The sequence below is a fragment of the Anser brachyrhynchus genome (genome assembly GCF_964034855.1).
Source record: "Anser brachyrhynchus genome assembly, chromosome: 4".
Taxonomy (NCBI): Eukaryota; Metazoa; Chordata; class Aves; order Anseriformes; family Anatidae; genus Anser; species Anser brachyrhynchus.
The window spans coordinates 4,744,271-4,769,186 of record NC_137698.1 but is presented as its reverse complement, the minus strand read 5'-3'; the positions used below and the strand labels follow the sequence as shown (position 1 = coordinate 4,769,186).

The 24,916-nt window shown below is 40.2% G+C and overlaps 1 long non-coding RNA gene across 4 annotated transcripts in view; it reads left to right on the top strand.

Annotated features, from left to right (window-relative positions):
- Positions 1-15,196, top strand: part of LOC308195170 — a 59,080-nt gene extending 43,884 nt beyond the window's left edge. For all 4 annotated transcript variants that reach the window (XR_013951302.1, XR_013951303.1, XR_013951304.1 and 1 more), the window contains one exon: positions 13,286-15,196. This is a non-coding gene — a long non-coding RNA (uncharacterized lncRNA). The remainder of the gene's footprint in view (positions 1-13,285) is intronic.
- The last annotated feature ends 9,720 nt before the right edge of the window (positions 15,197-24,916 follow it).

The window sequence follows — 24,916 nt, the reverse complement described above, 5'->3', positions numbered from 1 at the left end:
TCTGTATCTGAAAAACTTCTTTCTTAATGATCTCTGCGCTGCAGAAAACAACAAAGCAGGTTAGAATAAATAAAAAGCTGTAACATGCCTCCTAACTGATATGGCTGCCTGAGGACAGAATGCAGAATGGTACAGACTTACAACAGCTTGCAGTGCGACCAACTCCAATTGTTTCCAGTCATAAGTTGCCTGAAAAAATCATAGTTGAAAGATATATCTTTCTCATAATTTGCCTTCTGAAATTTGGGTCTCTAAGGTTCACTTTTTAAAAGACTCTTTCTAGTGTCATAACACTGTATTCATGTGGCCAAAAGGATTCTGCACCTAACTCATCAGCTGAAGATAGAAAAATATTTGCAAGTATACCAGATATTCTTTTATTATTCCTTGTTGCATTGTTAGAGTTCTGGAAGTTAGTAGGCACTCTTTAAAATTTCTGGTATGCCTTCAAATTTCTGCTGCTCGTACTGATACTAGAACCTGTTAATGTACTGGTGACCAATACTGGTAGATGGATTTTCATTGTAGCAAGGTTTTAAGTCAGATCTTCCTTCAACTGTAGTCGTGGTGGTATGATTTCCAGCTTGCTTCCAGCCTCCTGGAACTTGGCAGACAGCTGACAGGTGGAATGTTCCTTGCTCTGGAAAGACAAAAGAAGCGCAGGGATGTTTTCTCCCATTATCATGCCTTGCCACGAGAAATCTTTGCATGGATTTCTCTGTCCCTTGTACTGCTGTGGGGACACCCTTCTGTGGCTCTAGGTATGTGGTACTCTCAATACTTCACGAGTTTTTTTTACACTACAGACTCCTGAACAGTTAACATGAGGCTAGTGGGCCAAGTTTGTGTCTAAAATAATAGTGCTGTATGGATCTATCTGGAGGCAAAATTTCACCCTGCAAGAGATAAACAAACTTAGTCCAATATGCCTTGTATCGGTCAGCATATCTGTGTTCTTCAAGCTCCACTAGTAATGTGTCGTTCACCCTAACCGCTTGTGTTGATTTTGGAATGAGGTCTCTTGGTGCCTGTGCTTGTAGTCATAGTTCCTTACTACCTGAATAAAGAAGAATCTTCCTAATTGGGCAGAAATAGTAAAAGGAGTTCATTTTCTATCGGCAAATCTGCTATAAGCTATCCATTAATGAGTTATGACAACTATACCTGCTGACAAGCATTCTACCGAGCTTAAGCATCAGAATTAAACAGAATTGCCCGGTGTGTTGTGGGAACAAGAAGTGGTTCAAGTGTACTGTGCCAGAAATTACAATGTATCTCCAGAACATCCCTGTTTAGATCACAGGAAAACATGGCATCCATAGAGGTCCATTGTTGGACAGTAAATCTGGTACAAAACCATATGGATTCCTGAAGAAATTGGTCCAAAATAGTTTACAGGGTGAAGAACCTATGGAAGACTCCTGAGAACCAATTGCGTCTGGACCACAACTCTGCAGGCCCTATGTGACTGAGTGAATTAACCCACTGTTTTCAGCAGGGAAAAAGAAAAGGGGGTAGGGGGGCTAGTAAATTATGCAAAACATCCAACAACACTAGGCCACCAGTTGTGGTTGTTATACCTTTCATTTGCTCTTAATTTGGAACATTGACAGATTGTCAATGACATGATCCCAGAAGCAGAATTTGGGAAGGAAATAAGAACATAGGGCTGTTGTTGTGGCTCTGCAGTTAAATAACGTGTCTGTGATGTTTGTTTTTAATCCTGCTGTAGTTCCTTCATTCTCCAGCAGTGAGAAGGGAAGCTGCTCAACTTTTTTCTCTGTGGGTTTGGTTTTGGGATGGAAGTAAATGAGGTGAGGCTGCAGCCAGGGAAAGTGCACCTTCCAACCCAGCTGCTTTGAGGGAGGGCCCAACTTAATAGACTATTTCTAGCTGCAGAGCAGCCTTGCGTCTTTCCCCGAAGCCCTTTTTGCCAAGGGAAACTAGTATGAGAGGTCACAGAGCGAGAGAGAGGCTTGATGCCAACCTCTAGAAACATAAAATGTATGTGGGTGAGGAGGTCTGAATCTCATATGTAACGACGGAAATGTGGAAAGCGATTTGGCAAGCCCCATGAAGGCATTTTCTAAGCATGGTAAGTAAGGTACCATTTCAGCACTATTACCATACACCCAGTAATCTGCGTTGCCCTGTAGAGTCTAGAATCTCCATGTGTATGAAAAGAAATTATACATCCAAATTAGTGTTAGAGGTCAATATGCCTTTCTCAGCCAATAGTGCCTGAGGTTTTTGATGTTGATCAGGATGTGGATAATTTTCCTGTGAAGGCAGAATAATTGTGAGCTACACTTTGGGTGCCAAGAAATAATATTTAAACTGCGGTTATTCTTATTCCTCAAAAGTTTCAACATATCTTTTGAAGCTGATGTGTTGGAGGAAGCAAGCAAAAATCAGGTCAGTTCTTCTGCAGTTCCTTCCTCAAAAGAGAAGGATCCCCACGTTGGTGTACATCAGGTCTTGGAGGAACCAAACAAGGCCAATAGAAAAGTTAAAGCAGTCAGCACTGTACCCACCTCTGTCTTCCGGCCTCTCTCTGGGATAGATATATGGCACCTCCAAGATGTGGCAAATGTCCAATTGCTTGTGAGGCCACGGCCCCACATCTGAGCTTGGAGCTACCAACTGGCCGTGGCAGCAGCCCTGTGCTGTCCGAGTGGTTACAACCAGCGTCTTTGAAGTTCTGCCCTTCAGCTATCTCCTATTGCACGCAGCTTGTGATACATGAGTCTGTGTCCTGCAGCTGTCGCCATTTAAGTCAGCAGGCATTTGAAGCAATGCTGGCCACCCCAGGGAAAAGGACAAGAGTTGAACAAAGTGTTCGTCTTCAATTAAACCATTGGGATGCCAGTGCAGAGTGTGATTCCCTGCAACTTTCTCCTCTGAGCCTTGTAATAGGAAAGAACAGAGGCAGCTGTCAAGGTCTGCTAGTTAGTACAGGTTTGAACCAAAGGGGAATATCAGTAATTGTGTCAACTGGTTTGTACGTGGGGCAAGCTGACTTTTTAGGCAGTGGTTTCAGGAAGCTCCAGCTCCCCTTTATACTGGTGTCTTCAGTTTGAAAATGTGCTGCTGACTGTGTTAGAGCAAGCCAGCAAGATAATGCCCAGGCAGAAAAACCAGCAAAGGGGGCTTAAAAAGTTTCCTTGCGGTGAGTCAAATTCAGCTCTAGTCTAAGGACAGTTCTTACTGAAGCCAGATCTGAAACTGCTGCTGAAGTCGGGTTGAAACCAGTGGTCCAGATCTTCATCTCGCATGACAGTATCTGGGTTGCTTTCAGCAGGAAAGACTTAATCACACAAAGAATAAGCAAGAGGAAAATATGACCCACCTGGCTGCTGAACCCATTTAATCCTGGGCTGACTTAGACCAAGCATCTATTTTTTTTTTTTTTGTCTTTCTTGCATATCAAAATGCCTGTCTGTTTAGAGCCACAACAAAAGCAGTAACAACAGACTTTGACACCTGTGTTTCCTCCAGCTGTGAGTCTTGTCTTTTTTCTGCAAACCACTTTATCTGCTTCAGAATGAGGAGAGAGTTCTCAGAATTACAAATGCCGCTCTGCAACAAATGGTCTCATCGTTTGCTTTATCTGTATAAGTGTGTGCTTCTGGCTCTTATTTGTCTGTTTCCATGAACTTCACATGCTGCAGGGTATACCCCTGACTTACGGAGTGAGTTTGATACAAATTGCATAACAAAATAATTTATGGTGCAGGCTCACATGTTTAAATCCTCGGTTACGTTCTTAAGGATCTGACTTTTTCTCTCCCTTGCCAGCTGTCCTCCCTTAGTGACTAGTGCTGATAACAGCCCTGCTGAGAAACCAAATGGCAGAAAGCAAATTGCTTTTTTTTTTTTTTTAAAAAAAAAAAAGGGGAGGAGAGGGGGTTGTGGAGCAAAGAAACAAAAAGGAAAAGAGGGTCAGAAAAAGTTATTCTAAAATTCAAACTACTTTAAGCATGAGTAACTAAACTGGCAATCTGTGATAAGACTGGAATTGTTGCCATTGAAATGAGTGGAAAATATTGTTGTCATTCACAGCAGAAGAGCAGCAAAGGAATTTATGGTATGAAAGTTGTCTGTCTTCTAGTGCATCTGCATACACCATGTGCTGGGCCACTTGGCAGGCCAGGAGATTACATAAAAAAATCTTGGAAAGTCTGCTGTCTTTGTTTAATATATCAGAAACGCTGTTCTTCCATAACCCGAACAGCAGCTCTGTATTACAATTTTTAATACAGGCTAGGGACTAAACCCAGCAGAAACAAAAGCTTTCTTGCTTCCATTTCATGAACTTTCAAAAGGACACTGAGCACAGAATCAAAAAAATATGGTGGGCAGTAGTATAAGAGTAACTTCTGACCCACACCTTACTTGATATAATGTCGTTAACAAGTAGACAACCCAAATAAAATCATAGCATATGGACTTCACATGCTGTACCACAGCAGGAAAAATAGTATGGGTAGAAGAAAAGTCATTGCAAGGCTCCAGGGATCATAGCCAGGGAGTCGGAACACGGGATATAGTTGAAATCTCTTGGACAGCATTGAAAATCTTACCCTTGGTTTCAGTGAACCAAATTTAGGTCAGCCTGATCCACCTCCTTCCCCTCAGTGGGTCTAAGAGAGGAATTCTGTCTGGGTGGATGCGTCTCCCAACCTAGATAATTAATTATATTCATTTATTTTAATTTAATTAAAACAGGAATAATTTTACATCACAAATTAGTTGTCACTGTTTTATTTTTTTTTTTTAGTGTTCACATTTAAGTCAGCTGGAAAGATCAGATAGACTTGTTCATTTCCCTTTTTGCTCGTAATTGTTTTTCAGTCCACTTCCTGTTCGAGTTCCTATGCAACGCTATGTTTTGCTTTATATTTAAACTTTACTGTACGTTTTCAACAAGGTTATTTAAACTGTGTCTGATCCTGCAAGTTTCTCTTCTGTAGTTTGTGGTCTCCTGGACTTTCCCTTTTTTTTTTTTGTTTTCGTAAGTTTTCAGTAACTTCAAATGTGGAAAAGGGTTCACGGTTCTGGTTAGCATTTTTCATTTGGGAGATGTCTGACCTACAGTACACCATCTTATAGCCCCAACCACCCCCAAAAAATAAATATGAACAGAGAACAGGTGATTAAATATGGAGAACTGCTATATCATCATTTTGGGGATTAATAGGCAGCTTGTTACTCATTTAAGCCAGTCCTTAAAGGCCTTTGTTCAAGTGTACAAAAGGGGTAACCCTCTATTCTGTAGTTTGACCAAAAAAAAACCAGACTTCACAAATATACTTAGTTTACCCTGGCATGTTTGTGCATAAGTAATAAAAATCTCATTCCTGACCTGGTTTCATCTTCTAGTCCCCTTATACTTTGCTATATAGAGTACAGAATAAATACCAGGCTCAAAAATATGTTTGTAGAGGCTTCTTCATCTTTACATGGCTGTTTATTACATGGTTCTTCTCACAACTAACAGTAAGAATTAACTCATCAAAAGATATCAAGAGAAAGTTATTTGCATAAAGGATACTGGATGCATTAGAGCATCAGATAAGCTAATATTTTTAGAAAAAACATTAGCTCATGTATATTGAAAAGCATGGCAACATTTTTTGTCATCCCCTTACTACACCCAGTCCCAGAGAACCTACCTGATTTCATGTACTCTGTGATAGTATTGCATGTACTTTTATAAGCTATACAGGGTGAGCTTAATTCCTCTTTAATCACATTTTTTCACAATCTGAAAAATACTACTGTCTTCATATAGGATCGTCTGGAACAGGATCTGGAAAATATTTACTACTTTGTATATTTATTTACTTTTTTTACCATTTGAATCAAAACATTATTGTCTTTTAATAGACCTCTGCACCAACATAACAAAAACACATACAAAAATCTTTGCTTTATAGGTGATGAAAGCAACTTTTTACAGAAGCATATGAGCTTTCATCTCATTTGAATTTTGTAGCACTTTTCTATAAGGACAGAGTCTTTGTGAAATATGTTACGAAAAAAGGGGATTTTCTGCCTGAGCTGTTTTCTGTTGGAGCTACCTCAGATATATTGGTCTATGAAGATATCTGTTGCAAAATACTGGTTTAGCATATGCTTCTGGCTTTTCAGCTGGTCTGGCCATCTGTAATGGGCAGTTGGATTGAGAGTTGTGCCTCTGGGTCTGCCATGAGGCTTGGCTGGTGCTGGACGTTCTGAGAATTGAAACAACGTACTTTCACACGCTGCAAAAATATCATCTTGTGCTAATCCCTTATGGCATTTACATATTACACAAGACTCTCTTTACAGAAGAAAAACCCAACATTTTCCCATGACCATAGTTAATGTACTGTAAATCTGTGAACTGTTGGATCTGTGAGCCACATCTCAGGATACTTTGTCCTCCAGAAAAAGACTTGATGCACCAGGATGCTTTGTATCAGAGAGGAAAGCTCTGATCTGGTTAAAACATTACTTCTAGGTTTGAGAAGTCTGAGTTAAAATCTATGCTCATCTATTGATTAATGTATTTCTAATTGTTAGGGCTCTACATAAATACAAACCCCAGACAGATCCTCTTGTGATACACAGTTCCTGAATTTTAGAACATCTGTCCTGTCTCAGTCTAGGGGTTCATTGAGTCCACTATCCATGTGTCTATAAGCAGATGCACAGGGAAGACTAAAGACAAAGAAACAAGGAAAGGAACATAATTCCTGCAAGTACTCTCCCAGTTCCCAACATTTTTGGCTCAGGAGATTTCACAAATGTGATCTTTTTTTTTTCCCCTTTTCTGTTTTGTAACCCTAAATGCCTCTCTCTTCAAGGTGTTGTACAGGTTCTTTGTCAGCCCATGTAAACTTTTGCCACTCACAATATCCTTTCTCAAGAGTTCTGTAGCACACACAGCATTTATTTCTCTTTTATTTTTCTTCAGCCTCGCTCTTGCAAATTTCGTTTGGTGCCCCTCAGCTCTCATACGGGAAGAAAACGGCAGTCAATTTTTATCTACCTTTTTGAAGACACTCGTTAATTTACTGCCCTCTGCCATGTGTCGCCTGCCCAGACTGTCTTTTTTCTAGGCTGACAAGTCCCTGCCTGCTCAGCTGTCCCTTTAGTGGAAACTATTGCATAAGATGGTGGCTCTAATGCTTTTTCACTAGTGAGGATCTTGACAGAAGATTTTCCAGTAGACTTGTGTCTCTGTGTATGCATGTGCACATATTTATATTTACAAGTAAAATATATATATATATTTACATTTATATATATAAAACGCACTGAAGGTTTAAGGGAACAGTATGCAAAACAAGAATAATATAGGATATTTATTCTAGGATGAATATAAATAGGATATTTATTCTTTAACTTGTAATTCAAGCAGGAGAACAGGAAAAATAGCCATTACCTTGTAAAGGATCTCGTATTGTTCTCCCGTGTGCCCTCTTTTTGCAGCTCAGCCTGACTGGCCACATGCCCGTTTCTGCAAGAGTGTGAGAGCCAGCAAAATGCCCACCGAGGGCAACTGCGCAGCCAAGCGAACACTCAAGAACCCTGTCATGCATTTGTTGAACTTGTCTTTCAACATAGTCTACTTTGTTCAATCCTTTTGAAGAGAAGGAAGGCTGAATCTCACAGTAAAGGAATAACTTCTTACCATGCACATCACAAATGAAATCACAGGCTAGGCAGGGTGTCAGGGCCTTTTAGCTTTCTCCTGCATGCTGATTGTGCACTCACATTGAGTGCATCGTATCAGTCTCTGTGACTTTGGGGACAACTGGAGAAGTCCCCACTGAAGGCTAGGGTGCGAGACACAATATACTTGTGATGCTGGTCTTAGTGCTAGTACATGCATGTCCATGCTTCGTGTCCAAGGAAAATAAAACTCAGGAAGAGTTTACAGGGGCTCTGGAGTTGTACAGTGGTAATGCTGTCCTCATGGTGGAAGCCACCATAATTCCTCACTTGGGCTCATCCTTTTTACCCTTGTCTGAGCATTGAACCTATAATTTTTGCAATGAAGTGGTAGCGATGCACAGGGTATAAGAAGTGTGAGCAAACCATGGATTTATCCAGTGGCATAATGGTGTTCTTTGCTATGAACTGTGGAAGTTCCTAATATATGATTTATTTATTTTTCTGACTGCTCCTGAGTGTTGAATTGATGTTTAGAAAACTAGGCAGTCCACAGTATTTGCAACCCAAGCAGAAGAAAGCTAGACCCAGAGTGGGCAATAGTATAGAACATAACCTAGTGCACTTCAATGGAGCAAATGGATACCTGTTCTTTAATATGTAAATTATATTTTGACAGATAATTTTGCTTGGATCTCTGTTGAATTCATGTAAATTAATAAAGCATTTATGTAGCTGGATTTTGCTAGGAAGAGGTTGTGTACATGGAAAGATCTATTAAGAGAAGGAGCAACAGCATGGTGATGAAGCAGATAGAAATGGGGCTGATGTAGAATTACGGGAAGAATAAAGCTCATGTGAGTATTAGAGTAAGTCCTTGGTCAGCAACTAGTAGAGAAAGTCCTGTCACAGCTTGAGAAAGTCTTCTGAATATCCAGTGCCTCAGCTGCTTATGCCTTTGCTCCCACAGGCTCAAAGAACTTCTTTTTGGTCTTGCTTCTCCAACTTACGTTGCACCAACACTGAGGAGGGGCTGAGAGCTGGAGTTCAACAGCTGACTGCAGGACTGGGGGACAGCAGGGAACAGAGTTCTGTTTTTGCCTCCTTCCACATGTATTTATACAGCCATCTCTGCATGGCTGGCTCTGAAGCTGAAATTGCAAAAGGTATCCTGTCTTTGTTGCATCAGCGTTGCTTGTTTACAATGCCAAGTTTTCCTCTGCTAAAAAAAAAGATGGAAATAAGAAGAAAAGGGTTGCTGTGATCTGTAACTGCCCCTGTCCAAAGACTTCTTTCTCTTATTTTCTTTTTTTTTTTTTCTTTCTCAAAACCAAATTACCAATATCGTAGTTTCTGATTCAGGAGTGCAGCCGTGCTGAGATGCTGTCCCTTTTCCACTTTTTCACAGACAGAATGAATAACAGTGTGTACTTCCTTCACAGAACGATAAATACATAAATTACTGGGTGCTTAAATATTTAGGTAACAGGGCAACAGATGAACATAAGTGCTAGTGAGATTATTTGATTATTTTCTTCGTCTCTTTTCTTCTTAAGTTCTCATTTTTATCTTAGTTCCCACTCCTGCACCAAGACTGGTATGTCTGTGGGCTGCCTAAACCTGATGTGGCCATCAGTGGAAATGAGGCCCTATCCTTCAAGGGTATGAAGTTCCTTAAGCTCAGGTTAAACTCAAGAAAGATCTAAGGAAAATTGTTGGTCTGAAATTGTACACCGTTCCCCCAACAGTACAGTGATTTCCCAACCTATAACCTGAACCTTCGAGATAAAGAATCACGAGCTGACTTTATAATCCTTCTGAGGCACCGTGTTGACCAGATTTGGGTTACAGGCAGAGTAGAAATAACCGTCGCAGATGCGACTGCTCCACAGCTCTTTGCACTCCTTCATAGCAGAACAGATTGGGGGAGCAGATCACATGAATTCTTCTCATCTACTTTGGTGAAAAGTTTCTGAGCTTAGCTCAAACCAACTGCTTTGATTTAGACAGAGATGGGGAACATTCATACGGTCCGCTCTTATGGCTCTGATGGAGAGGCAATAAATCTCCAGCAGAGGAGCACTAGCAAATTAGAGGGCTAACTAATGATACGTGTGTTTGCCCGTGGCCTTGGTCAGTGTGTATGGTTCATCTACGCACCGAGTTGCTGTGGAAGTAACCCAGGCTTTCACAGCAATGTTTCTGTGCTCCCTGGTCATGGCAGTCCTCTTCTTAAGAGCCTTGAGCAGAAAAGCATCAAGATAGTGAGATACTGACTTTGACTGATGCTTCTGAGCTGGTTTTTTGTCAAACACAACCTTAAGCCCAAAGCCAGGAGTGTTTTTCAAACCACAGAGATCTTTCTGAGAAGTAAAGTTCCTCTGTACTAAACTAGAGATCCATTTTCTAGTAAAAAATACATTCTGGAAATGCAGAATGGCAATTTTACCTCTCCCTTGAAATCTTGTCCTTAGTCAGGGTAGGAATGATTTCAGCTAAGGAACACGTCCTCTCGCAATGCTCGACTAAAAGTATGTAAAAATACATGTCTGTATGTTTTTTATCTCCTTCTGCTTTAGTTTAACAATAACCCAGCATATGACTCCCTTAGTTGGCAGACTGCTTACATGAAGTCTGCCATTTCTATTGCTGACACATCTCTTACTTTTTACTCCTCCAGACTGGAGCATATTTAATTAAACTTTGCAACTTCAGTATGAAGTTTAGGAAAAAATAAAGATAGTGTTCATGGAGAGAAAAAGGAATTCTTTTAAAGTCAGATTCATTAACTACTAGGCTATTAGAGTGAGGGTCACTTTGCCCAGACTGAAATAACTGGATCTCCCTAATTGCATTTTTTGGAATTATTTCGTTATTTCAAACATGTTATGCTTGTTAGTGATTTAATATGGCTGGAAGCACAAATTAATTATACCTGGCAGCTAATTGTAGGAAAGTTAAGGTGATCGATGTTTATGCTGTTTTTTTAATGTCTACCTTTAGTTTACATACTTGGATCGGTTCCCTCCCAATCATGAATAAATATTTACTGCTTATATGTTCCCATGCAAATTGGATTAATTTTAGCATATTCATGGAAAAAGAAGATCACTGCCTATCCTCAATATTAAGTCAGCTGAACAAGCAAAGTTGTTATTTTATTTTTTCCCCCTGCTTAAGTAGTGAATGAACTGGATAAAAAATTCAGCCCATGTTTGCTGATCTCAAATGGTTTGGGGGCATCCAGCATATTTGGATGGATGGAGGTAAAGGTAATCAAAGAACTGCCCAGGAAAGTGACTCTTCCTGGGGCCCTAACCTTGAAGGATTGCAGTTAAGTACTGCTCAGCTAAATGGGATGGTAATTGGATAAACAGGGTGGTAAATGTTTGATTTTGGATATGGACAGAACTCAGCACATTCCTATAGGTTTTTCTCTTTATAGCATGTCATGCAGCCTTCAGATCCTCTCTGTCACCACTGAACTTTGCATCCTGTGGTGTAAATGTGCCACAACTTTCATGCCATAGACTCTCCTTTCTCCCCATTTCACTAGCTGCCATTTCAGATGTGATGCAAGGAAACGGTCCTGAGGACCTGTAAGAGGAGAGGGGAAGTAAATTTTCATATGTTCCCAGCATTTTGTGTCATGTTCCACTCCCTACATGCTGACTCCAGGCATATGGACAACTGATCCCATATGATACTGATTATTTTCTCCTAGCCAGGAGGGAACTCATTTGCAGTGCTGCATCCTGATGCCCTCTGAATGTGAAGTTGTATCGCTTTCAGGGGATTGCTTCTCTTTTTCCAGTTCTCCTAACAATGTGGGTGGGTCATCCCTTACTGAAAACTGCATAGTTGAGAAATCCTCATCTGTGCATTTGTCAGCTGAACTGAATTGTGGAATAAGCCTTGAAGTGGAAGGCCTTTTTAGTCAGAGATGTGACCCTTTCAGCTTTTTTGGCAGATTAATCGGCTGTAGGAATGCCATTCCTTTTGAGACAGCAAGTTGCTGAGGGCTTGTGCATTGTTCTTGTGCCATAATATAGTATCAGGAACAAGCTGAAAACAAAGGCATAGGATTCAGGCAATGCTATAGTGTGAGAGCCATTAACCGGTGCTGTAAGCTCTGCAGCGTAGAGGCTCTAGAAGTTTTTTACACAGAAGTCTGTTCAGACTGGGAAAGACACCATCTTGTAACAACTTTTGGATGTTGAGCACTTTGAGAATGAGACACTATGCACAGGAGCTTTATGGGCCTAATTCTGGGCATCAGGACTTGAAAATCTTAGCCAGAATGCTGAAACCACCTCAGAAAATACAAGGATTTTATATCATCAGTCAGATTTACCTTTTCAATGACTACAACGGTTGGATATAAGCTGTATTTACTTCCTTCCTGACGTCTTAGAGGATAGATCTCTAGGCCAGTGGGAGAAAGAAAAGAAACAGATTGAGGTTTTTGTTTTGAGCTCCTTAGACTTGATCTTGGACACCACCAGATTAATAGCAACACACAGCAAAAGTTCAGCTCTCTTCCTCCAACTGGGGCACGTACTGTCGGAGTCCTAGAGACTAGGAAGATAAGATATAGCCTGAATGATGTTGTGCAACTCAGCAATGAAATGGTCACTATATCATCACTTCCAGCCTCCTCAAGCCCCAGAACAGTAAATCTGGCCACTCTCTGAGTGCACATGAGTAACCTGTGCATATGTACGTGATCAACGCCTGTTCAGCTACTCCAGTGTGTCCTGGACATGCCAGATTCACTGTGCATGCACTCCAGGAGGCTCAAGTACCTCCTGTGATGTCTATGCCTCTGAACTCCTGGGATGCATCAGACACTTCTGTGATATGCAGTCGATTTTTGCATGGTTGGTGGCCATTTGTCTGGGATTTCCAGATGTTCCAGCTGCTAATTGTCTGGAAATCTGGTGGAATACTGCCCAAAGCAGTTGAGTTGGCAGGCTTGAGATGTCTTTTACATGTCTAATTAATGTAGTGTGCATGTAAAGTGTCTTCCTGTGCAAAGATGACCAGGAAAGAAAAGTATGAGTTATTAACAAAGGAAACTAAAGTAGAACCTCGGTTCTTTGTGAGTCTCGCAGGCCTTTATTGGCCTTTATTTTCACATTTCTTATACAAATTCTATTATTCTACCAATATGCAATGACAAATATCCAGCAAGTGTGTGTACTTGTGTTTACATGATATGCTTAATGTTTTTAATTTTTATTGTGTGCATTTCAAATGCAGTTGCTGCCTTGGCACCATCACGATCCTTGTCCTTTTGGAGACATGTAAACTTTGTCTCATGAGGCCTTGTGGCCGCTCATTACCTCAGGCTGAACAGACTGAGAAAATCTATCACAAACGTGCCAGAGAAGAGTCTACGCATTTTTTTTCTGAGGCTGCTTCTCCCAGGAGAAGTTTTTAGATCACATGCTAAGGATACAGCATTATATCTGCGTGCTGTTTACAAAGGGTGATTGGAAGCTGCTGCTCAGTAGTTTTTTGCAGTTTTCTGTCTTTTTTTTTTTTTTTTTTAACTTTGAATTTTGAGGCCTATGGTGACTAGAGTAGTTACTCGGTCCGTTTCTCTTCTGCTGTATACTAGGTGACAGCTTAGTGATGACCTGAAAGAACACAGAAGATCCTCGCTGATTACCTTTGCAAGTGACACAAGACACGAAGAACTAAAGATTATGAAGAGGCCAGCGATAGAGAAAACTTTCTGCCTGAATTGACAAGGTAGGGGAAAGTTAATGATTTGAATGTATATACAATCAGAACAGGAAGAAGCATGAGGGGACAAGTATTAAGACTATGATGGCAGAACAGGAGACTGTTCTGGGAAACCGTAAGTACAGAACTTGGTCAAAATTTTCTAGATAGACAGTAGAAAACAACTTCCTTGTGTAACACCATCCATTTAACTTAATGTCCTTTTAAGATGTTAACCATTGTTGGAGTTATGAACAAGGAAACTTAAAGTACGAACAGGGAATGTCATAGCAAATATAATTGGGAATCCTCTGCAGCAAGGACTGGGATGGTTATTGCTGATGTCTTTTGTTTGTAGGCCATTATGAGATTCTGACGTTTAGAAAAGAAAAAAGGTGAATCAACCCTACATACCAAAACTCTCAAAGTGGCACTGCAAGGTGGTGATTAGTCTGCCATTACAGATCTACTTTTTCCATTATTTGTAGTAGCAAAGAATTTAATTTAGGATTTCAAGTTTAAAAGAAGTAAATGGAGTGAAATTCCTCTAAATGGCAATCTTATCCAGAGAATTGTGGTGTTTGCCAATTTTATTATATTACCACATGCTCAGCATGTCTTATTTTGGAGTCTAGAATAAAAGTCTCTTTTGAAAAATCTAGAATATCAGACAATTTCCATAGCTGCAAGAATGCAGGCCCAGAACAGGACAGAAATTCTGCAGTAAAACATGACCAATACATGCTCACTACAGAGAAATCTTGGTGTAGAAATTTTCTTTAAAAAGTATTTCTGAATTATTCCAAATGCAGGAATGTTGGTTCTTTGAAAAAAATGCAGGGCAAGTAATACTGTGATCGTGATCTTTCTGAAAATTCTAGTTGAAATGTATTGCAATTAACAAGAGAAAATAGAAGACTGCATTTTCATGGCAAGCTGTGCTTTTTTTCATGGCTCCCATTAAAGTCAACAGTGCCTTATCACTGACTGAAAACAAAAGAAGTGGGCTATATGAAAGTGCAACTGAAAATCCTACCCTACATTATTCTGGAAGTGCTTCTTTGTGTTCCAAAGCTGCTGTATTCATGGGGTGTGTTTCGTAAGGGCACATTCATAATTTTGTTGTGGGAGGTCAAGAAGAGGTAATCTAGCACATGAGAAGCAAAATTTTGAAGAAATGGGATCTTTCTCAAGTGCAGTTAAAATGGTTTGCATGCCAGAGATGCTAAACTAAAGAAATAGAGAATTTAGAATCATCTGGTAGAAGGTAAAAATTTCATTTTATGAATAAACTTTTCAAAAATCTCTGTCTTTAAAAGTTACCATCTGTAAATTGAGCTGAAATGTGCGTTTCCAACCACAGCTTTTCCTAGTGCTCAGTCATGAACTACTTCTTCAGCAGTCTACAGAAATGAACAAAAATTGCACACTGTCTTCTAGGTGACTATATAAATGCATTGGAAAGGAGCTGTGAACATTAGCACATACTTTCTGTGCTTTAATCTATTGCACTTTGAGAGTTTGTAAGCAAACAAATGCTTTTTCTAGTATGCTGGCTTTGAAAATTCATTCTGTATCTGTAGGTGAAGCCGTCTTTTTTTCTTACTTTATTCTCTTGTTGCTCTTTTGTCCACATGGGGAAAGAAGAGGTAAAAACATTTCATTTTGTTAATTTATTTTAAAGTAATTAAAAGTTATTCTCCGTAAAAGCAGTTGTAATAGAGAAAAGTCAGCCAGGTTCTTCCGTGCTTTTGCAATGGAAAGGTTGGGCTGAATTTACACCCTGTAGTCCCTGGCACAGATCACCCGGAGCTTGCTGGCGATGATGGCTGGTATTAGATGCTGGCATCCCCTGCTGGTGCAGCTGGCGGTTATCAGCGTTCCCTGCCTGGTGAACTCTTGCTGTGGGCAGTCTGCTTTCATCTAAGCCTGCTCTAGCCTCTGGTCTGGAGGGCTGCGGGGTGAGCACCCACAGCGGGAAGCTTATTGTCCCCCTGGGAGCTGTTCTTGAGGTCGCTTTTGCGGCCACGAGGGTTAGAAAGGTGTCTCAGCTCTTCTGGAGCGGAGAAGAGAGGGTCTCGTAATGAAGGGACTCTAAGGAGCGGGGGCTGAAAGAAGACATCAGGTATCACAACATTCATAACGAAATGAGGCAGGTTGGCAGTGCTGTTTGCTCTCATCGCAGTGGTTGGCTGAAGCTGGGAAAGCCTGTGGTTTCTGTTACGAGAAAAAAAGAGGCTGCTCAGCCTTACTCAGGCTGAGGTAAAAATGGTATCTTTTTCCACTTGCTGTCTTTTGTCTTTGTGTATGGGTGACGGCTTTCCCTGTAGGAATTCTTGTTCCACCCCCATTTTGGCACGCTGCTGAGCGTGATTTGCTCCCCACTGATGATGCGCGTGCTCCTGGAGCTGGCTGTGCATTAGCCCTCATCAAGGAGGAGGGAATTGGTTTAATTCCGCCAGCAAGGGAGGTATAGTGTGCATCTGACTGCAGTTTGGTATTTTTCTTCAAATGAGTGCCTGCTTTCCTATTGCTTTACCTGCCCATCAGATAGGATCTGCCAGGCCTGGACTTGATGCATTGTTCTCCTGACAATATAGTCAATTCAGTAGCTAATGCACGCGTAAGATGAAAGCTGAACATAAACACCTCTGCCAGATACAGTATACATTTTAGTGCTCTGCCAGCTACCAAGGGACCATACTTTAGAGTATTCAAGTCAGGAGTTGTAGGAGTTGCCACAATATTTCTCTGTGCCAAGGGTCAGGTCTTTTAATCTTCCACGATAATAAAACTACATTTGCCCTCGTGAGAACAAAGGGACGTAGTTTTGCCCCAGTAAACATGCTTTTAAACAGTGGAGTTCAACTCATTGTTGGCACCTGAATGTGCAGCAAGAGAAGAAATTAAAATTTTAATATATATTGTTAAATCAACGTGAATGAAGAAGAAAACAAAAGCAGGCAAAAATGAAGTAACTGTCAAATGGGAAGTACTTAAGGCTAGACTTATGTTTCAAAGCATGAATTGTAATATGTGTTTAAAATAGGACTGTTCCTTTATTCTCAGCATGTGGGTTACACTTTGAATATGGAACAAGAATTTAGCCTTTTTCAGAAGCTGCATTCTTAACAAATTATTCTTAAAATGAAACTGTTTAATGAAACCGCTTTTTAAGTGCTGTGTAAAACCATGCATTATTAACAGGACACCATACATAATACAATATAACCCTCTGCAAGGTAACAATAGTTCCTCTAACTCGTTCCTACGCAGTTTTGAACTTTACCACTTTTACTTTGGAATATAACGGGCTGGGCATTGTCTTTGCTGGAGATCAGTGACAAGTATAAAGTACAATTATACTGGCACAGCCTCAGCTCTGGGAAGTTCATGGTGTTTTGCAGAAAGCAGGTGGGCGAGCAAGGCGTACACTGCAGGGCAGATTGCACAGCTGTAAGATCCGGAATTCCCCTCAAAAGGATCGGCATGTCTTTGAAAATGAATTCATCACTGAAATAAAAGAGATTTCTGATGCAGAGGGTGAAAATGGGGTTTGATCAGTTTCAAATGAACTTTTTTTGTGTTTATTTTGCCTTCATCTCCCTCTTTTTTTCCCTTTTCTCATTCTCTTTTCCCCCAAAATTCATTTTCAAGATCTAACACAGGGGATGTTTTCACCCTTAAAAGGTTGTATGAGACTGTTGCAAGAAATTCTTCTGTGCAACCTGCTTTTCTATAAAAAACACTGGGAGCTGAATGCATCTGGAACATTAGATTCAGGAAACACCATTTTTTCTCAGTATCTATGAAATGCATTCATTGATTATTTTTTCATTAGAATGCTTGCAATAGATTTCTGTGACTATTTTTCACTGCGTATTTTTGTGGATGGTGACAACGTGCTGCACAAATTAGGAAGAATGGCTGCATGGCATTTAATGCTCAAGCAGTTTGTAAGGGACTTGCAGGTTTGCAATCCCTATCGGGATGTGTCACTATGTAAGTGCTATGTAGTATTCTGAACTGCTAATTCACTAGCTACATGAATGAATATACTGAGATTTTAATGCCAGATTTCTCCCCTTATATTCTTGAACTTATCTTTATCAACAGTTAGAACCTGAGTAGATTCCCTTTCCAACAGAAGTGCTATAGCTTTCTACCCCCAGAAACTACTCCAAATGGTACGTAGTGATGTTAGGCTACGTGCAAACCAATGAGCTGCCAAATGCTTCCAGAAGTTCTTGTTTTATTTTGTGATATCAGTGCCTTCTCTGCTCTTGCTGATCAATGTGAATAGTTTCCGGCAGTGAAAGTCAGCCAGAAAAACATATTTCACTTTTGCATCTGATAAAAATTTTATTGCCATATCTAGCTCCAAATAAAACTCCTACTCTTTCAGCAATTCCTGAAAAACACAAATTAATTTGGGTTTGAATAATACCCCCAAACTATTAAAGCTGCCAACTGAACAGGGAACAGATAATTAGGAGATGACAACAGACAGCACAAAGGCAAGAGAGGAAAAACTGGAACACAGCTAGAGAGCAACACTGGCCATCTAATCCATTAACGGCCTCCTATAATTATGTTTTGCTTTTGCATTAAACTGGTATAAACACAAAAAGACGTTACTGATGTTTTAATCTCCAGGAAAAGAAATCTCCTCTTGCCTAACAGCACGCAGCACACACAGAAATATGACTTCAATTAGCACTACCGTAAATTTTAATTTAGCACTTGGTAGGAGCATTCAGCAATGTATATCTGAAATAGGGGCTGATGCTCCACTGAGGATGTTCCACACTGTTATCCCATTGATCCCTCGATTCATATTTGTGGGGTGAGCAGGAGGGGGAGGATTTAGGAATTTAGAGCTCGTGAAAAATGCCAGAGGATTTGTTTCCCCAGGTCTTCTGCACCCATTTCTTGAGCTGGTTTTTGACCATTACCAAGGTGTCACTGTCAGCCAAAGTGTCCTGTCTGGCTGCTCTGTAGGCTGGGTGATGCTGCTGGCAGCGGTGCAGGCTCCCTCCTGCTGCCCACCCAGGCACGTTGTCCCTGGCAAGTGGGAAGCGCCTACGAGCAACCCAGCGTCCGATTTCCAGTGGCTGCCATATACTGCCCTTGAAGTTAGATTTTGTCCTGCGGACACCCGTCTGCTCCAAGCATGATGGGTGTCCACTGTGATTGGTGCTGTTCAAAGGTGATTTGCAAGTTCTCCAGCTAAGCTTTGGTATTCAGCTCCACCATGGTGCACTGGCTTCTTTTTTTCGTATGGGAATATGTCGCATGAGTGGCGCACGGGTTTAGTTCTACTAGTCAGCTACAACACTGGAGCTTGGGTTAGCACATTAGAGCACCAAGAATTTATGTTTGTTGCGGTTTAAAGTTATTCCCTGGTGGCAGTGCTTATTTGTGTTTAAACTTCAGATGCCCGTGTTTATACAGTTTACATTGTTTAAAATGTCACTATTATTTGTTTTTAAAAAAAATCTGCTAGGTTTGGCATAGTGTATCCTGTAATTTATTGTACAGCCCTGTGCTATGCCATTTTAGTGAGAATTTTGAAACAGGGCCCTATGTGTTTTTTCCCCTTTTGCTGTTTGTTCTGCTCTTTAATTACATTCATATCAGCTACTTTGAAGTTAATGAGACTGTTGGGATATGTAAAAGAGAATCCTGTATTGATTTCAGTCCTAATATCTTATCTTTGCATCTTTCCCTTCCTGCATGTAATGTGTTCTGACTGAGTCACATTTGCTCACATGTTGTGATGGGTTTAATAGCTTTGGCCTGACATAGGGCTTTATCATACAATCCAAAAGTAAAAGGAAATAAATAAACACAAAATGCAGTTCTGCCTTCTCATTTTCTCATTAAGCCTGTTACATAAGGATTATAATTTATTAAAGTTGATGGTTTCCATACACATCCTAGGTTATCAAAAATATTTTTTATTATTTCTGTGTAAACAACCCTTATCCTGACTTCTTGTCTTCCTCCCCTACTCAGAAAAATGTGAAGAGAGTAGTATAGGATATGGCAAGCAACAGGCATGCGGTTGGGATGTACATCAGTCTATGCTAAGATTCAAGGCCAAGTTAGAACTTGAGTTTAGGTACAATACAAATGAAATATTTAATTGTTTTTGAACCCATTGGCTAGAACCAAGTTCTTAGATACTGTCAGAAGATAACAGAAGATGATTTGCTAATTTTAAGGGTATAAGTCTTCTAACACCAACTGTTCACATAAATATTTTGGTATCTGGAAAGGAATTTTGTAAGTGTAGCTAAGCCATCAGATTTCATATATATATATATATATACACACATATTTTTTTTCCAGCCCAACTCAGTAAATAATTGCTTTGTGGTTTTGGAGCAGTTTCTGAACTTGAACCCTCTGTGTAAGCTCAAGTTCCAGTGTTCAACTGCCAGGTGGAAATCCCAGTAGAAACGTTACTGAATAACTAAATTTTTGCTCTGTTCCAAGTGCTTTTTCTTGGTTTTGTTTGGCAGCCCAGAACTGCCAGGGACCAGGAGCTCAGCAGACATCCGTTCTGCTCCACAATTTGATTGACCAAATGGAGTCAGTAAGAACTAGTCGCATATTTTTAAATGGAAGTCTTAGTATGTTGCCCTTCAGTTTTACAAGGTTATTACCTCCACACACACCTTCAAAAAAACTATCCACTTACATTCTAATTTTGTCCCATTTATAATAAAAACTGTGATACCAGACTGTTTGGACCTATGTAAGAAATCTGTTCTGGCAGCAAAGCACCATGGTGTTCAGCTTGGTTTGAGTTTGCATGGCATTGCCAAATTCATCCAAAATTCTGATTAGAACATAACTCAGACAACAAAATTTCGTACTGTTTCCTACCAGAAGGTTGAATTTGTCTTGGATATGATATCAGGTCATTTGCTATTTTTATTAATGCTGAGCATGAAGTGTGTAATGATACCGGAGGCCACATTTTCCTTCTAATATTTTGTACAACACAGTTGACCACAAGGCTTACTGTGCCTTCATAAATGATTTACTTACATTATCTGTGTTAGATAACTCTTGATCTCCTGTAATTTTTTTTTTTCACAAATAGGTAGATGTTCTTTGCAGTATTGACATTTAAAAAAGCTAAACGACAACAGATATGTTATACCCAAAGTTTGAAAGGACTAAGTGTTAAGTTCCTTTCTTTAATCTTCCAGTGGCATCTTCAGCTTAACCTTTGTCTCTGCTGCCTTTGTTGTAGTTCAGAAAAGTACCTCAAAATGTCCTCTGTGAAAGAGGACAACCTGCTTAAAAGTGAATGATGAGAGAGGCAATAGTTCACAACTGGATTTAAAATTATGTGCAGGTCTCACCTGATCTTAATATGAATGTGCAGTTTGACTTCTGATTACATCTGGGAGAAACTACCGAGGAAGAGCTATTGCAGTAGTTAGACCACTGCCTTGCAACTGCGGAGATGTGATGTGTTCCCCGTTTGTAGCCTAGCCAGCTCCAGGAGTGATTCTAACAGTAAATCATATCCAAACTTCTTCATCTCACATCAGGATGCTGCACCTACCAGCCTTGGATGTCTGAATTTTTGGGCTGCAGCTGGAAGGAGGAAGCTGCTGTCTTGCAGCTGAGTGTGGTATTGGGTGCAAATTTCCATTGCTGCTGATTGACCATGCACAGTGTGGCTTCTGCCTTTGTTTCATAAAAACATGTCTTTGGATTAGTTAGGATATGACACAGGTGCATCTTCTGGTGAGAAAGGGAAGGAAATAAGAGTGGGATGGCAAAAAGGGAAAGGGAGAAGCAGGAAGAGAGAAACATCCTGTTCCTTGACCACACATAAGGGATTGAATGAAGGCTACAGATTTCAAAGTGAAGGATGTTTTGGGTGTATAAAGGTAACCCTCAGGTGTCTGCAGGTTCTTTACCATGTAGGTAACCGTGATCCCTTCAAAGCTGCCATTCAGAAGAAAGTCAAAGGCTTCCTTTCTAAATCCCCCCCATCATGTTTCCATGCATTGTCCATCTGCATTGAGGTCTGTCCACAAAAACGCCACTTTCAGGTCTTGATTCTACCACTTCAAACCCAAGCAATACCAGCCTTGCTGTGATCCCATAACATTTTGAGAAATATTGTCAGAAGGGCTGTCCAGAGGTTGGCTAAAGCAAACTCATTCATTGTCCATTCATCACCGTTCATTAGTCACTTCCTTTTCCCCGTGAACATGAAGCCTTCCTCCAGCGAAATGAGGAAGTTTCAAATCCCAGAATAAAACCAATATCCATTGGAAACCAGGGTAAGGGGCACTATATTGCTATCTACTAGTGTTTTGAGCCAAAAAATTCCACACATTTTTTTTCTACAGAACCATACTGTGTCTTCAGTGTAAGCTGTGTGATAAGTCCAGTGTATAAAACCAGACTGGAAGAGAGGACAACTCTTTTCGACTCTTTGTTCTTTGACCAAGCAGATCCCTTGAAAAGTGACTTTGCTGCTCTATGTCTCCCTTGCTCCCTTGTGAAATGGTATTTTCCACATTAGGAAAGCTCTTTGAGATGTCTGGCTAAAAATTTCTACAGCAAGACTTAAATGTTATTTTATTATACATACACACACTTACTGAACATGTATTTGGCTGATACAATGTTTTAATGCCTTCCCTTACTGCAGATTTCTGTGAATTCATTGTAATTGCTAAAACTCGTTATTCTCCTATTCACCAAAAATCTGCTCTTCATATTCCTGTGGAAAAATAAACTCTATTCATTCATTTATTTATTTTTATTTAAAATAAGATTATGCCTACTACAATTCCATCTGTAAAAAGCGCCTAGGCATATCCTTTTAAGAAAGCACTTATCTAATCTATTAATCTTCTCCTAAATTCAGGCCTTTCCTACACCATTTTACAGTAAAAATATTTTTCAACACAGAAATGAAATTCCCTAAGTACAAAGCCTTGTTTTATTCTGTAGAATTATGTTGTCAAGCAATGACAGAATAAAATTTCCCCAGATAAATAGAAATACTGCAATGGCCCAATTTATTTCTATCCTAAAATATGGATTTTACGTACCATTAATCATATTTTTTTTATGAAGTGGCAGGAAGCTGGCCTAAGAGTCTAACATAAAATATACTTCATCGTCGCGGGGAAATTACTCACCACCTGAACTGCTTAGAATTTTGATTCCTATATAACGAATACAAGGCACTTCAGGCAATAAAAATTATGACATAATTGGCAAAAGTCCCATCTCCAGATGGAGGATCTTCTAAGACCGACACATAGCCTCACATAATTTATGTTATGGGAGAAATAAAATAACCGAACCCCCTCTGATTACTCCATCCAGAAGCAAGGTTTAAGCAGGCTTGTTCTCTGAATTAAAACCAAATTCTTCCCCAAAGTCTTCAATGAATTCAGAAAACCATGTTATGAAAGGTACACAAAGGGCAACTGCTGCAGTTAAGTCTAAACTGTAGGACCCAAGAGCACTTTGCAGAGTCATTTTAGATTTGCTTTTGCTACTCCAGCTGCATCGTAGAGATTTACATGTCTCCCGTTCTTCTAATAGGAGTGCCTACAAGACTTTATTTACACTTGCAACTCTTTCATGTAGTAGAAGTGGATTACTTTTCAGATAGAGAATGGCAGGACAGAGTAATGAAGGAGTTTATTATGTAGAGGGAATTGAACCTGTATCTCAAATACTAGACGCTACTCTCCTCGTTAGGGAACTGCTGCTCTGGCTTATGCAGAGCTTTGGATGTCTAAGACCTGCCTGTGAACGCGCAGTCAGGCAGAGCACTTGTGAGCTGAGCCAGCTGGATGTGTATGTGCAAAGTGATCTGCTTACCAACGCTGGATGTGACATGAGGGAGATATACTTGAACTGACTAGGAGTTGTAACAACTGTAGAATGGAAATGTTCCATTCTCATACACCATTTTGGGGGGATCATTTGAAAAATGTCAATGCTCACTTTACTTCCCATCTTTGATTCTCCTTGGTTACAGATGGTACAAACTAAAGAGGAAGAGATGAGAGTATGATGCCATTGAGGGTTGGGAAACAAGTTCCAATAAGTGAGTTTAATCCTATGTCCTCAGTAAAGGCAGCTCTCGTTTTTTGTTCAAGACACAGTCAGGGGAGAAGACTGTTAAACATTTTCCACCTGCCCTCCATATCCCCAAATAAAGATTCTGATGTCCCGCATGCTTAGGTAATAGGACACATTCCTATGGTGACCATGGAATAAGGGCTTAGCTAATTTGTTAGCTAATTTAAAATAGCATTAATCTAATAGCTTGCTTTGAGAGCAACACGTGCACACCCATGCAGATATAAAAAGAGATCATTCTTTCAAAATGAGCTTACAGCAGGCACTAATACTGGGGGGGAAGTCACAAAAGGTCCCCCAAAACCTACTATATACCTACTGCCAACATGGCAGTCTTGTTGTTGGTTGTAGTCATTGGAGTTTAATAAGAAATTACCTTGTTCCTGCTCGCTGGCCTCTGAAGTATCAACAGTTTTAATCTATTTATGAACTTCCAAACTAAAGGTGTGACATGCTTTGTCTGCAAAGTGGCAGGAAGCTGGTACTCTGCCCAACTTTCTCTCTATTCCCAGCTTTTATGTGGTAAAGAGATTTATGGGTTTTTGTGTTGCTGTTATTTTTCCTTTAATTTGTGCTCTTACCTGAAGTGTGACGCTTTGGATTGGAGGGTAGGAGGAGTTAATGCGATGGCTTTGGTATGCCCCACTCTGGTAACCTTCACACCAGCCGTAAATTACCCGCCTGTCTGCAGCCATCCTAGCATGATCGTGTCCCTGCAGCACGGGAGCTGCAGCGCTCAGCCACCCCCCGTCCCTGTATCCTCTCGCTGACATTGACCGTGACATGAAATTCAGATGTTTCAGATTCTGGGGGTGTTGTGCCACACCATCGGCTAGTCCCAGTACTGGGATGAGTAGTGTAGGATGAAGGTAGAGCCAAGGTCTTCCTGGTCTGAGCCTGGTGGGAGGATGAGGAAAGGAGGAGAAGAATGGACACAACTAGAAGGGCACTCTTCTACTAATGGGGGTTTTAACAACTGCGTTGGGAAACATATGGGATTTTAACAGCCAGTTCCACTCAACTGTACTGAACTGCCTCCGGTAATCTTTGGCAAACACCTTTAAAGTGACATTTGTAAGATAAATCAATGGCAGATTTTTTTTTTCCTAATCCCACAATTTAGAATATTTCTTATGCCCTAAAAATTGGAAGTTTTGCACTCCCTCCAAGTCTGTTTTTTTTTTTTAAAATATATTTTAAATAATAAAGATACTTAATTTTTAACTCTTGCTATAGTAGCTATTGTTAGCCATACAGCTCTCTAGTCTATTTAGAAATGGCATTTAGTTCTTGATGTATAGGATAATAATGTTGAAAGATAGGAAATTGTGTTCTTTTAGGGATCCTGTTGATGCAGAAGTTTCTAAAAATATGGTTTTTT